Source organism: Denticeps clupeoides, chromosome 2 (assembly GCF_900700375.1).
Source record: "Denticeps clupeoides chromosome 2, fDenClu1.1, whole genome shotgun sequence".
NCBI classification, from domain to species: Eukaryota; Metazoa; Chordata; class Actinopteri; order Clupeiformes; family Denticipitidae; genus Denticeps; species Denticeps clupeoides.
This window is the reverse complement of record NC_041708.1, coordinates 24,446,487-24,458,841: the sequence shown is the minus strand read 5'-3', so window position 1 is coordinate 24,458,841 and position 12,355 is coordinate 24,446,487. Positions and strand designations below refer to the sequence as shown.

The 12,355-nt window shown below is 43.4% G+C and overlaps 1 protein-coding gene across 4 annotated transcripts in view; it reads left to right on the top strand.

Moving 5' to 3' along the window:
* Positions 1 to 12,355, top strand: part of LOC114778801 (cadherin-20-like) — a 58,163-nt gene that overhangs the window by 29,532 nt on the left and 16,276 nt on the right. The window contains exon 1 of one of the 4 annotated variants that reach the window (XM_028967172.1): positions 8,890 to 9,022. The exons of the other annotated variants lie outside the window; for them this stretch is intronic. The gene's annotated coding sequence lies outside the window, so the exon portion shown is untranslated. Of the gene's footprint in view, positions 1 to 8,889; positions 9,023 to 12,355 lie in introns of those variants that run through there. 4 annotated transcript variants of the gene reach the window in all.

Here is a 12,355-nt window from a genome sequence, read left to right as displayed (position 1 = left end):
GCTCAGTGTTTCCAAACGCTTTTTTCTTTTTTTTCAAGCGTAGGCTACAAAATTCACCTTTGCTAGGCAAGACTTTTTTTTATTTTTCAGTTTTGGTCTCAAACAATGAAACAATGAAAAATGCACGGCATCACAGAGCAAAAAGGGGCTGCCTGATTACAGAGAGAACGTTTGAGTTTGGTTTTCACAAAGGAGCAGAAACACAGAGGCTTAATTAGCAAAAAGCCCACGCGGAACAATGCCAAGACGCTCTCCTGTAACCGTGAGTCAACAGCAGGCCTGGACTGGATTCGTCAGGGAACATGTCTCTCTCGTGTGTGTGTGTGAGTGTGTCTCATGCGCTTTAAGAAGCTCTGGTGGCTCCATGTCCCACGCAGTGACCTTCCAAAAGAGCTCCATCATGTTTGTGTACATGGTTCTGTGTTTTTTGTCCCTGTGACATGGCGACGTGGTGCATGGAAGGACACAGTCGGCTTCACAAACGGGGGGGTTTAATTACATAAAACAGGAACATGCATCAGAAAAAGAATTACGGGTTACGGACCAGACCTGGGAAGCGGAGACATTTAAACACTCACAACGACTGCACACAATCAGGTTAACAGTGAACAAAACACAACGGGTGCTCCATCCAGTGTCAGCTCATGACACTCTGCTTCATCAGTGTCGGTTCCTCTCCTGAAGGCATAAACGACTTTCTTCCTACATAGCTTTCTCTGATTTTTTTAATTTGTTATTATGAAGGCGGTAAATACATTGGACGTAAGACATCGTTCTGGAAGAGAGGAAATGCTTTATCATCATTCAACTCTCTCTGTAGTTTGTGAATATTATTTTCTTTACTGATTGACATCCACAGCCATACCTGCCTTTTGAAACAGCCATCAATGGACAATGGTGACGACTGCCTTGCGTTTAGACACCCACAGCAAGTGACAATAACACCAACCGTACACATTAACACTTTCACAGCAGAGGGTAAAAGCTGCAACATGCGAGGAATACTACATTGAGAACAAAAAAGACTAAACCTACTTTAAATAGATTTTTTGTGATTAATTTATCTAATTCTAAATGTATTAGACTTAGAAGAACTGAGGTCACAGTATAAAATCACAATCATTTTATATTACATAAATGGAGAAGTAGAGACCTAACGCGCAGGTAATGCCCCAAAAATGAGTATCTCCTATCGTTTATTTTTTTTGATGATTTTTTTTGTCGTCAGTCTCACCTAGCTATGATGCTTTGGTACAGATTCAGACGGATGCAGTCACGTGTAAACAGACTGGGTGTGAGAGAAAGATGTTTAAAATACACCGGTAGGTTCATGGCAGCCGAAGCTGCTGTAGCCATTCATCAGCCGCCGTCATGTAAAGTGTTCTCCTTTTGAGACTGCTGCTGTCTAATTGGATAAGGATTAAATGTGGCCAATTATAATAAGCATGAATGATGATGCTCAGTCATTATGAAACTCAGCGCGACGGTAACAGTCAGTAAACTTGCCATCATTTAAATCACGCCTAATTGCAATTTAATTAAACCCAATCATCTCCCTAATCAGGGCCTTTGCACTTTGCTCTCGGGGGCTCGCCACACGAAAACTAAAAAATAAAGCTGCGCCCTTGAGGTGTCATCAGGCCTCCGTCGCATGTTATTCCCCCTTCAGGAGGGTTCGCTGGGCTCACCAGCCACTCCCGGATCCACTCACTATCACTCACTGCTAATTTACCCCCTTTAGGGACATAATTACAGGCATGGAAACGTCCAGAAGCTGCATCGCGCAACCAGGGCAACTGGTTTGGGTACAGAGGAGTGTGTAGTAGTAGCGTAGCAGTAGTAGTTGTGGTCGTGTGGCGAAATCGCTCTTTTCATTAGCTCATACAGCTCTGGTGACATGCTCTTTCTTTGTACCACGACCCCTACTAATTCTCTTATAGATTCCAGTAGTCCCTCGGTTTCCTTTAGTCGTTGTGCACTTTAAAATTATTATTATTTTTTTAATGCAAAGGAAGCAAGACAGAGCAATATTCTGGGGATGATCATTTGATTCTGATTTTATTTTAATTTTTTTTCTAATTAAAATCTTTAATGTGGTATATAGATTTTTTTTTTTACTTTTGAGACGGAGCAATATTCAGTGTGTTATTAGTGTAGTTGTTTTTATTCCTCTGGAACAGGTCTAGAACTGATGGATGGTGCTAAAAATGGGATTCAGTGCATTAAGGTGGGGGGCAAAGGGGGGTATCTGGGTTGTCTGCACCCCCACATAAGCAGTGGTCCATACTGTTTGTGCTCTGTGCTAAAAGTTAAGAGGGATGCGAAAAGAGCAGTAAAACTGAGACAAGAGAGAGGGCACCATGGGGCAGGGGCGTCTGTTTCTCCAGCACGTCCTGTGTTGGGGTTTCCTGCGTTCTGTCCAAAAGACTGTTTGAAAAAATCTGCTATTTAAAAAGGCAGCAGCTGGGAGAGGGCCGGTGTCTGGAGGCAGCAAGCGCGGCTGGACAGACGAACATTTTAACCAAGCCTGGGTCTCCGTTCTTTCACCCAGCATGCCCATCCATCAAGGACCCCGTTTTCCCCAAACATTAGGTCTGCCAGTCAATGATACGCATCACGGTCACAGCAAACCCACCCCCTGCTTTCTCTTCGACTGACCAAAGGCTTCCAAATACCTTAGCTTTAATGGGCCATAAAAAGGTGCTACACGCACATCTGCTCCTCTAAAGGAAACCAACATTTGGTATGTTTGGGGATGGGGAGTTACTGAAGAGTGAAGAGTCCTTTTACCATGATTTCGGCTCTGGTGGGAATTGTCCGAGAAGAATAATTTTCCCATCCATGCGACAATAAGCATCACTGATTGGTTTATGAGTATGAGAAATCATGTGAATCATGTGACAACTTCATCAGATGTCCTTGTTGACTTTATTCCCCTGTACTTAAATACGCCTAGAACTATTTTCTTAATAAATTCACACGGCATGACAGAACCAGAAACCATTTTCGAGGAATGCATGCTTTGGGGGGTCATTTGGCCTGCTGCACTAGGGACTACTGGTGATATAAACTTACGATCACAGCCGCGGAAAAATAACTCTTTTCATGATTCATTGCAACGTGAATGTATCCGATTCTGAACGAAAGAAAGAACGAAATAAGAATTCAGTCAAAATTTCGACAAAGTATCTTTTGTCATTTGTGTATACGTTCAAAACAGATGTAATGGCGTCAGTCTCTTCCTCTCATGCTTGTGTATGGGGTAAATATACAGCTGTAGTTTTCTGTCTTTCATCCTTGGGCTGTAGATGTTTCCATTCTTTATTGTTGTTCATTCTACTCCTGTATGTTCTGTTTTTCTTCTTCTTCTTCTTTTGTATTTTTGTTTGATGTAAATAATTAACTGTGAGCAGTGAAGCAGGCTGCACTCATGTTTAATTTAGGGAATGTTCATGTTGTACGAACAGCCACTGCTTCCAGCATCAATTACACTGTACGTTTTCTGCTCAGTAATTATGCAAGCGAGCTTCCACTCGTTTTCTGATCTTTTTTTTTTTTTTTTTTTTTTTTTTGCAGACAGGGGGTCTTGATAATATCCCACTCACTTTTGTTCTCGTTTCTTGTTCTTTTTTTTTTTTGTTATTCTGTAACACAAATTACCTGAATTTATTTTGCAAAGTTTACTTCAACACAGCAATCTTTAGTGTATTTTATTTTTTTTTTTCATAAAGTTCCCTGGTTCAGGACCTTGGATTTAAAATGATGACAATTAGGATTGGGAAAAACACCCATCAGCTATCCCTACTGCTGCTCTTGCTCTCCGTCCACTACAAATAGACTGACAAGGCATCCTGCTTTGCATTTCAGTGCACAGAATTTCCATCCTTTGTCTCACATCTTTCATGTTGAGATAACATCCCACATTTTCCTTACACATGTGTTTTTTGTAAAGCTTCTTCTCCATGTCACTGTTAAAAATGCTGGATCGCCACATGTTTCAAAAGGTTCTGTTTGCATCCAGTGTAGCTGAGAGGACAGTAGCGAAGGCCAGAGTGAATTATAATCCATTGTTACGTGGACAGTCCCCCGAGAGACACTCACAGTTACGTGTCTTGTAAAGTAAAATGAAGTGATTGTCACATGTGATACACAGCAGCACAGCACACAGTGCACACAGTGAAATTTGTCCTCTGCGTTTAACCCATCACCCTGAGTGAGCAGTGGGCAGCCGTGACAGGCGCCCGGGGAGCAGTGTGTGGGGACGGTGCTTTGCTCAGTGGCACCTCAGTGGGTCGGGATTCGAACCGGCAACCTTCTGATTATGGGGCCGTTTCCTTAACCGCAAGGCCACCACTGGCCCTTCAGGGACACAATAAGTAAGTGGGGTTTGAACCTGGTACTTTGCGGTCGTCTGGTTAAAAGGCGACTGTCTAACCCACTAGGCTACTACCACCCCTAGTAGCCATTGCATTGGTAACCTGTCCCACAGACATTCTGCTCGTTCCTTGTCCTTGGTCACTGCTGCAGCCGCTCCTGGGCTCTTCAGTCAGCAGCGGAAGAGCTTTTCCAGACCTGATTCAGTTTGTCACAAAAAATCTCCTGTTCCCGAATTCTGCTCAGCATCAGAAATGCATGAGAGGCAGAGTAAGAAGGGAGAGGGTGAGAAAAAGAGCATGACGAAGTGGGAAGAAAAGAGAAAGAAAGTGTGTGTGTCCTGCAGCATACCCTTGCTGCTTTTTGCCTCCTGTGTCCTCAGTGCCTGTCAGAAGCTGAGAACACACACACACACACACCACATTCAGTCATTGTCCAGTCCCACTGGAATGGCCAGGCACCTTTCATCCCTGCAGCAACACAGCGCTGTCACACAGGCACCATGCACAGCGGCGGAGTTTAACGCGGTGAAGCGAAGGTCGAGCACGTCGCTCTGTAGGGGGCTTCTTTACATGCAGAGGACACTTTAATGAAAATGTATACAGGGAAACACACACACACACAGAGGATTATGAATAAATCAGCAGCTTACTGCTCCCCTAGTGGAGCAAGTGCTCTACCCACCACTCTGGACAAGACTCAAGAAGTGTCTTACCAGGACTAATATAGATTAAAATTGAATTATTTCTTCATACACATACAGATAAAACCACCTCACTGTACACAGAGAGATCGCATCCAAGGCCAAAATGATGACAAGGTGGAGGCCTGTAAGGTCATAAAAAGTTTACAGGTGCTGCAGTTGTAAACTACCTTGAATTGAATTTGACATCCATTTAATCGATTATCGTCTGTTTAAAAATGCTCCCATCCCAGATCCAGCTGACTTATGAGCTCATACAACAAAGCCGGTCTATTGGTTCTTTAAAACAAACTTCACACGTGAAGTCACCAGTCCCTCTTGTGAACCAAGAGTTTTAAAAGTTGAAGGCTATTAACAATAAGCTCTATGTGTTTAAGTAACAGTTAGTTATATAAGTCTGAAAAGATAAGATAAATTGCCTTGTTTTAGAAAGCACCACTTAATGAGATGAAGTGATGGTTTGCATCTCTAAAACTATGGAATAAGCCTTTTTTTTGGCTTCTTAGGCATTCGGTTAGAACAGAAAATAAAACAGAAGCACCTTTTTGATAGAGCGGTCAGGCTTTTGGACCCTGCTGTACAGTATTTCTGCACATATCTGTACTGTACATCCAGATCCACAGACACACAGATCCTCACACCCTTACGCACTCAAGCAGCCCACAGTCACAGCGCAGGACTCTGTTCCATATGAGATGGAAATGAACCCTCCCTTTGTTTCTTTTTCTCCCCTGGGACGTGGAGATGAAAAGGATGGCAGGTGTCGCCCTCAGAGACCATGCAGCACTTTGTAGTCAGTTTTTCTTTCTTTTTCTTTTGGGATAAATCGCTTTTAATCTTGGGTGCACGCGCAAGGCCTCACCTCGCATCTCTGCCGACGTGTGGGGATTCACACCCTCACCTCCTTCCCTCTTATTTTCTCTCCTCAGTGGGCAGCCGCGAGGATTTCATCAGGAGTGTGTGTGTGTGTGTGTGTGTGTGTGTGTGAGCGATAAAGAAGAGAGGCTGGCACACCCTTGGTGAAGTTGCCTGTTCCAAATCGCTGGAGTGATTATGCTATTACGAGGTGGATGCAAAGCTTTTGACCAATCAGAACCCAGCATCTTCCTCAGCAAGGAAAATGAATATCTGTCCCCAAGCAGAAGCCCATGCAGCTTTGTATGTACAGTTTTGGTGCCATGTCTCAGCATTAAAGCCCCCTGTAATTGGGACTGAAGGTTTGAGACTTTGAGCTATAAACAGACAGACAGACACCTGTTGCCCCAGCCTCCCCTTTTGGTTTATCTTCATCTGGTTTTATCTACATGACCACAGATCAGATGCAAGAACTCTGGTCAGGGTGTGCATGGTATGTTGTTATACTACAAAACATAAAATGTTAAAAATGTGTCTACATACCTGGCAACAAAATGTGTACAATAGCAGTAGCGAGTCAAGGGCCTGCATGGTTTACCCATCCCACGTAAGACTGCTTATAGCAACTCACTGTTCTCTCTAGAGGAGTAGAGTGGTATTACAAGACACGTTGCAATTTTTAGTTTTAAACTAAAATGAAAATACTGCATATTGTACCTCCATGTATGTACTGCATTAATGCAATGACTGACCAGTAATGTTTAGCCAACAATTCATTGAATGCCTGAAGTAGTATGAAGTTAATGTGTTCATGTACTGATATAATCAAGTCCTTACATGTGATCTCTGGAAATGAGGAACTTAATTCTTATTTAAGCATGTTAAAGTATGTATAATAAGTGGTCACAGTTTAGACTTGCATTTGACTTTCTCTTTATATTTTTGAGAAAGAATGAAACAAAAGTGTACAATTTGCAGACGTTTTCACAGAGCTGCAGGAACAACGGCAAGTGATTGAGGGGAGGATTGTTCCAGCTTTTGAAATTGATTGCAAGTGTTCAGTCACCTCGATTGCTGCAGATTAGTTGGACTGCTGAACTTTTTAAATGGCCCAGACTTATCGATGCAGTTGGCTTTGGCTTTGGCAATTTAACAACATCAGCCTATAACTTTCACGCGCGGTGCTCTTACTGACAGTACCTTCTTCACCATGGGTGGTCTTGTGTCGTGTTAAAGAGCATGTCTGTCAATTTCGTGCCACATTCTGCTCCTCATGTCATCGGCGACACTGTAGCCAATCTAATTCTCACGCCGACTCCTCTTCTTTGTGATGGCGTGATATGGCGGCGGGAGGTTACGGAGGGTGTTGTGTTTTTCCCCTCTCTTGCGTTCACTTTGTCCAACCTGATCAGGCTTGTAAGAGCCGGCCTGCTGAAGCTTTGTTTTTCATTTGTTCTGCCAATTATTGTCCCCTAAAGCCACCACTCTCTCCCACACACATAGACGCAGGAACGCTGGAAACCCAGGGTCAATGAGCCAGAACAGCCATCATTTGGGAGTTTCCCTCCCAAATACTCACACACACACACACACACACACACACACACAGAAACAGACACCACCCCATCTTCAACAAAAGAGAAAGGCCTGCTCTTTTTTGGTGGGCCAGTGGAGCGTGATCAGACAGATTGGCCGGGTCTCTAACCAGTCAGACCCTTCAGAAGCACAAAGAGCCGGGGAGGGATAACCAGGGATGAATGAACTGAGAAAAAGACAGGAGATAGGGAACACAATCAGGGGGAACGAGTGCCAGAGCGAGTGAAGAAAGAGACGCAGGGAAATGATGAAGAGAGGAAAAGACGTGGGCCATCTGGCCGCCCGGACGGCTGCAAGTGACCAAGTGATTCAGAGTTAGGGTTAGGCACTATAATCAAATCCATGAAACATGGATTTGCGGTTTAGCCAAGGTCCTTGAAAGTTGTCATGATTGACTGAATTAATGTTTTACTTGCATAAATATATATATATATTTGATAAATATATCAAATATTTCAGGAAAGTGACATTATTAGGAAGCAGGAACATTCATATAGTTGAAGGTTTCCCTTTTGAGAGTGATTTAGGGCTGTGGTGCGCAACCCATTAAAATGCATGAGGCCAGGTTAGTCACGGCCAGAGTCTGGAGATGACCGGCTTCGTCTGGCTCATCAACACCAGGCGCCCGCTTTCTTCTTCACCGCTCAAGGAAATAACAACCTTTTTTTAAACACACACACACACACACACATGAGCTAGCACACACACACTACCTTTAGAGACACTGTTAAGTGACCAGAACAACTTCAGAGATTCAGGTCTCAGCCTTCAGTTTATGTTCTTCTTGTTATGTTCTCTTTTTGTTGTTTTAATGGTTGTAGTTAAAATCTTCCATAAGTGCTGAGACCTGGTGAATGCAGATCATTTTCATCATCCCATAGCACTCATGTCTTCAATGAGGACAGAAGTGTGACTTTTCATGATCAGTTTTTGTAAGTGGTGTGGTAGTAGCCTAGTGGTAACACACTCGCCTATGAACTTACTACCATTGTGTCCCTGAGCAAGACACTTAAACCTGAGTGTCTCCAGGGGGACTGTCCCTCTAACTACTGATTGTAAGTCACTCTGGATAAGGGCGTCTGATAAATTCTGTAAATGTAAATGTAAGTATTTTATCAGTGACTCTTCCCAATAGGAGACAATTGGACTATTGCAGCAAAATTAATGCAGGCAAGTTTCTCCATGCATTTTTTTAGGTTGTGGTCCATATAGTCATCAGATACTCTGTGAGAATGTGTGCATGGTGGGCCGGAGCATTCTGCAACACTGAAGCACCAAGGTCACAGCATGCAGTCCTGATTGGTTGTCACCAGTCAAGAGAGAGAGAGAGAGGAGAGAGGAGAAAGAGAGAGTGAGAGGGAACCAGAGGGGAGGCAATAGCAAGAGAGACTGCAGGGGAATCGCAGGAAACTTTGTGAAAGTTAAGCAGAATTCCAAGGTAGCGAGGTCTCCAAGGAATATTTAGAAATAAAGAAAGGAAAAGGAAAGGAAGAGGTAAGCTTCAGAATTTAATTTTTTTTTTAATTGCTTCTGGACTTTTCTAAAACATTTTTTTGTAAATGTGGGACCCGCTGGTGGTGGTGGGCTTGTAAAGGCGGTGGAAAGCCATTATCCTGGGTCCATTGTGAAGCCCTGAATGACTGCATGTCGAGTTGAGGAGCATGGCAGATCTGAATTAGTCTCAGGACCTCGGCTTGGTTCTCAGCCAGTTACATCCAATTACCCTCAGACCAGACATGACTGATTGGGCTGAGTGATGTCCGGTCAGAACTTGAGGGGTTCACGGTTGCCAAGATACAGTTGACCTTTTGTCAACTTTTGCCCGAGAGAAGGTTTCGGTAAAAAAAGAGGGAACGGCAAGACATGCCAGCTTTCGGAGGCTTTGTTTAACATTCAACACTCATTCAACCATTAGATTCAAGAGTTACATTTTTTTCAACAAAAAAAAATTTCCATTTATTTGGAAAAGCCATTAAGCTGTCTGGTGTCTTGTGGAGAAAAAAAATTCAACCTTGACAAGCGTGAGATTGACAAGTGCGTCCCCGCAGGGCACAAAGACATCCGGGCCATTATCTGAGTCAGAGCCCTGAGATTAACGATTCTCCAAATGACACCGATTACTCGCGTTGCCTAACAACAGCCCAATAAAATTAGGGGACTGCAGAGATGAGATTCACAGACGTTCTTCTTAAAAAAAGATTTGTAATTCACAGTGAACAGACCCCTGTTCCCCCTCAGAAAACGGTTTGTGGCTCGGTGGCTCAAGGGGACACTCATGCAGGGTGACATCATCGCTACGCACCAACACTCCTCATGAGCGTCAGTTTGACCCGTTTTGTTCTGCTGCGAATGGCAACCCTCTTGTATGGTTACCAATAACTGATGAGGCATTATGCATATTGAGAGAATTGTAATTTTTTACTTTATTTGAAATCTGCATCAATTTCTGGTCACATACAATCCTTACATATAACACAGTTAATACAAAAAAGTGACAAAATAAATAATTATTTGATAAGAAGCTAGGTTTTAGTACCCACTAAACAGAGCTTAGAGTCTCAGATCAATCTTCTCTGTTTAGATCAAGGCGTCCAGAGCAGGTCTTCTCATTCCTGTTCCATGTGCAATCATACTTAAACTGGCCACACACTATTAATAATCGTCTGTCAATGGTTGGAATGTTACATAGACTCTCTTTTCATATGTATCCATTTTGCCATTTTCTTTAATTGACTTTAGCTATAAAGCTATAATGTTAGCAAATAAATAGCTAAATAATAAAGCACACAACCGGTGGTTGTGGAGGTGTTCAGTACACCTTCTGCGAAGCAGAGACAAATCCCAAATCGCATAAGAGCCAGCGACAGTGAAGGGAGCGGAGAGCAGGAGAACGGGATGAGAGATGAAATGAGCTTTAGCTGAGGATCCTTGTCACTGGTCGCTCTACAGAACAGAGCAACTAGGAGAGAGAGCTTAGTGTCCCACCAGCACACGAGATGTGCTTAAGGGGGGAATTACTTTGCACAGACACACAGGTTTTATGAAATTATTGTAGAATATAGAATAGATCTTACACATGCACATCAAGTCATATTCTTCACATTTACTTTAATTTGCAGTGCAGTACTTGTTTTAACTACGGTGGTGAAAAATAGCTTTGAAATTAAAACTTCCAAGGCCTCCTGACCTGTTCTAATTTGTTATCAGGATAAATTCATTTACTGCACCGAGAGCCAAATTTGCTTGCAATCAAAAGCCTGCTGACATCTGAAATGGTTTCCCCTACGGTAATTTTGCCTTTGAGATTCTCTCACACCAAGTCCTTACCCACCAGTTTCCATGCCATGCTGTTATCGGTGCTGAAACACGTTTGTCAAGATCCAATTTTTTTTTTTTTCTGGATAAGGATTTGATCTGTTTTGGCCTGTGAGACTTCACCTGATTTCTCACGTCGCGCATCCAGTCTCTTCTTCTCTTTTTTCGAGGTGACTGAACTCACCATGAGGGAGATGATTCCAGCTATGCGGAACTAGAGCTTTCCGCTGAGTAAGCCCACACACACCCCAGGAAATTTTCATTTTCAACATTAAGTTTGAAATGATCTCTGTTCAAGCTGGGAGAGAAGTCTGAAGTCAGATGCTGTCTTGACAGCGTAGTTGGAGGGGCAGCATTTTTTTCACGTTCTGTCTCTGTTGAAGAATCAAAACTGTGCATCAATCAGTGAGATAAATGTTTTAAATAAATATAGCAAATAGCAATACAAGGTGCAGCAACACATGGATTAATGTAACATTTTTAATAACGGAGCCTCTACAAAGCAGTGAATTTTCGCACTCTTGACTTCTTCTAACCTACTTTGGTTAAAAAGGTTGAATGTTGATCACTTGATGCTATAGTGTAGTGGTGTCCTACCCTTTAATACAGAGTGCAGTTGCATTAAAGTGCTTAACTCATCCATTTACTATGCTGTTGCTGCTAAATTCCGATCTATGAATCAAGTATTAGTGCTAACAGACAAGCCACCACGGTGGTCTGTCTGACCCCCAGCGAGGATGCCGTGCTACAAAGATATGATGCTGCCACCCTGGTGGCTTTATTTCTCACCATGCAAAATCAATTGAAGTTAACAAATTCGCCATGACGCTGCACTAGCAACTTGTGGGCTGCACACTGCGACGTGGTGGTCAGAATCGGGGTGCCTCTTCACGGACCCACCCCGATTTTGGACAGAGAGTGAAGGACAGACACACACATACACAGGGATACAGAGTTGTCCCGCCCACTTTAAACAGTCTATTAAGTAACACAGGATGGGGATACGGCCAGAACCAGTGTGAAATCAAGCCTACTTAATGCTTGAAACACACACAGCGCTAATGCGGGTTAAAGGCAGCTAAAGATCCGGCCGCGCACTGGAAAAAATAAATACTTAGAGATGATCGTCGGCTATGAAAATGTCACATTTTCTCACCTACTAATCAACTCTTCCATTTCGTGTCTAATCCTATGTGGCCTTACGCAGGGAAAAGTAAGCACATATCTTCTCAAAAAAGAATAGACGTAAAGGAAGCTATAGGGCTTTCTCACTTGCGCTCTCTCTCCCTCCGTCCACACCTCCTACACCTCTCGGCCTTCTTTTCTCAGGGACGGGAGGTGGGGTTCACAGGGCAGAAAGCCGCTCAGCGCGGCAAACAGCGGGGGCAGCTGCTTTTCTTTGCAAGTGAAAAGCCACAAGATTATCCATGGAAAGAGCCGCGGAATGTTCCACTTGCACAATCGTGCGGCTCGTCATCTCTGCGGCCGCAACAAAAACGCCAGCGAATGTCG